This window comes from Myotis brandtii, unplaced genomic scaffold, assembly GCF_000412655.1.
Source record: "Myotis brandtii unplaced genomic scaffold, ASM41265v1 scaffold636, whole genome shotgun sequence".
Lineage (NCBI taxonomy): Eukaryota > Metazoa > Chordata > Mammalia > Chiroptera > Vespertilionidae > Myotis > Myotis brandtii.
This window is the reverse complement of record NW_005370438.1, coordinates 200,803-203,939: the sequence shown is the minus strand read 5'-3', so window position 1 is coordinate 203,939 and position 3,137 is coordinate 200,803.

Below are 3,137 nucleotides of genomic sequence, written 5' to 3'. Positions count from 1 at the left end.
ATTGGTTGCCTCCCATACGCACCTACCCACCGGGGATCACACCTGCATCCTAGGTATGTGCCTGACCTAGAATTGAACCCACACCCATTTGGTGTAGGGGATGACTCTCCAACCCACTGAGCCACCCAGCCAGGGCATTCTGTCCTTTGTCTCTGTTCCCTTCTACTCCATGTCCTCAGGGCCCACTGGGGATTGAGCCTGTAACCCAGGCATGTGCCCATGCCAGGAATCGAAACGTAACCTCTTGGTTCATAAGTCGATGCTCAACCACTGAGCCACACCATCTGGGCTCATTGTAAAGTGTACAGTTTAGTGGCCTTAAGGACATTCACATTGTTGTGTGACCATCACAACCATTCATCTCCAGCACTTTTTCACCATCCCAAACGGACACTCTGCATTCCTGTATTAGTATCATTATCCAAATCATATCATGTATGAGCCTCTGTGTTCTCATTGGACAATAGCGTTGATTAAAAGAAAACTCCTGCTTATAAGATGCTAATGTAAGTAGAGTGAGCAGTGTAAAACCTAACAGAACTGAAGGTCATACATGACAAGTCTCCTTGCCCCCAAATCAAACTTATGCTTAAAAAAATATTGGACTAGCTCCAGGTTACAGCATAGTGATTAGACATGTATGTACCATACAAGCAATCACTCCAGTACGACTAGTACCCTCGGGTCAGCATGCATAGTTTTACAACGTAATTGACTACATTCCCTAGGCCAGTGATGGCGAACCTATGACACGCGTGTCAGAGGTGACACGCGAACTCATTTTTTTGGTTGATTTTTCTTTGTTAAATGACATTTAAATATATAAAATAAATATCAAAAATATAAGTCTTTGTTTTACTATGGTTGCAAAGATCAAAAAATTTCTGTATGTGGCACGGCACCAGAGTTAAGTTAGGGTTTTTCAAAATGCTGACAAGCCCAGCTCAAAAGGTTCGCCATCACTGCCCTAGGCTGTAACTTTACGTCCTGGGTGCTATCACTTTAAGATGTCTCCTTCTATCGGTTATGAGCCCGTGGAAGACTTCCAATCATCACTCACTCACAGAACCAAGGGCAGTGTGCATGTCTTGTACCCTCACCTTGTCAGGTTCTTATATTGGAAGTGGACTTACAAGGGAGACACTACAAGAGCAACCTTTCAGTAGAACAGGAAGAAGGGGGCCTTACCGGAACACCAGCTCTTTTTCCTTGAGTAGGTGCCTCCGAGAAGGTCTCAGGTGGGGCTAAGGGAACACAAAACAACGGTCAGTACATTGGTGGCTGCTCACCAGGAGTTTCCTAGGGAGCTCTGCCTAATGTGGACAAGGGGCCATGGTGTAGGGAGGTGGCCGGGTACCAAGTATGGATGAGCCACTGCTGGGTCATCGTACTGGGTGGAAAAAATGGCAAGGAAGAAGGGAAGTAATGGTATGAGTTGAAAAAAAATTTTTTAATGTATTTTTATTGATTTCAGAGAGGAAGGGAGAGGGAGAGGGAGAGAGAGAGAAACATCAATGATAAGAGAGAATCATTGATTGGCTGCCTCCTGCACGCCCCCCACTGGGGATGGAGCATGCCACCAGGGCATGTGCCCTGACTGGGAATCGAACCCTGACCTCCTGGTTCACAGGTTGATGCTCAACCACTGAGCCATGCTGGCTGAGCTGAAAAATCTTTTTATAGATGTTTTTCTTACACATGGGAAATGGAATATGTGGCAATTATTAAAAGTGCATCAAGTTAATGATGGAATTCCCACAGTACCTTCTACAGATTTATCCAGAGGGTAGACCTGGATTGTTCGCCAGTAGAAATCCTGCCGGACAGACTGGATTTCGTGGGCTTTTGGAGATCCTCCTATAGGAAAAATCCATCAGGAGAGATGGTGAGAAAGGTATTCACGCCACACAGAGCTATGGACACCCTGCTGGTCCAAGACCAGAGAGAAATTAGGAATCATTATCAGTTCAATATTTAGTACCCGTTGCTTAAGCAGGGGTCCCAAACTACAGCCCGCGGGCCACATGCGGCCCGCCAAAAACATTAGTTTTTTTACTTCAAAATAAGATATGTGCAGTGTGCATAGGAATTTGTTCATAGTTTTTTTTTAAACTATAGTCCGGCCCTCCAACAGTCTGAGGGACAGTGAACTGGCCCCCTGTTTAAAAAGTTTGAGGACCCCTGCTTAAGAGGTTCCCAGAAGTGCCCTCTGAGTCAAAGCTGGACTTCAGAAATATCCCGGAGTCCACTTCATATTTTCCCCATGAGTATTTTTCTAAGAGCTGAGGGTGCCGAACATCGCAGGACACTAGATATTTACCACTCTACATGACAACTGTAAAGAAAGGAATGAACATGCTGAGAAGACATGGAGAGAAGTGTCTCCTCGCCCGTTAGAAGGGACAGCATTCCCTGGGCCCCCATGGACATACCTCCGCAACACGAGGCGAGGTTCCCCATCCCAAGATTTGTGGCCACACAACTAGCACCTTCTCCTGCTAAACCCTCAGCACAGAGAGTGGCAGTCAGGACCAGGCACCAGCTGGATGTCACCCAGGACCATTGTGACAGAGCGTCCCAGGGCCTCCAGCGTGACGTCACAATGCACCTGCGGGCCCAACTGCTGCGGTTCAGAGCCAGAGTTTCACGTACTGAAGGCCAGAGGTACCCATCCTTCCTCGCGGTCTTTGAGGACAGGATGGATTAAAAAATGACCTGCCCTCAAAATATAGTCAATTGTGAGAATTTCAAGTTGAGACAAATAAAGCAGACACATTCATTCTCCCATGCGAGTCTCAGACACTTCTTTTTCTCAAGATATCTAAAGATTCCACTCCCAGCAGCCACTGGGGCAAAGAACCCCCACTTCATCCGATAACAGTAGTCTCACAAAGATCAACGACTTTTTTTAAAATCCTCACCTGAGGATATTTTTCCATTTTAGAGAGCATGGAAGAGAGAGGGAAAGACAGAGAGAAATATGTATCAGTGTGAGAGAAACACATCAATTGGTTGCCTCCTGCAGGAGCCCTGACCAGGCTGGGGAGGAGCCTGCAATCGAGGTACATGCCCTTGACTGAAATTGAACCGGAGACCCTTCTGTCCACAGGCCGACGCTCTATCCACTGAGCCAAACC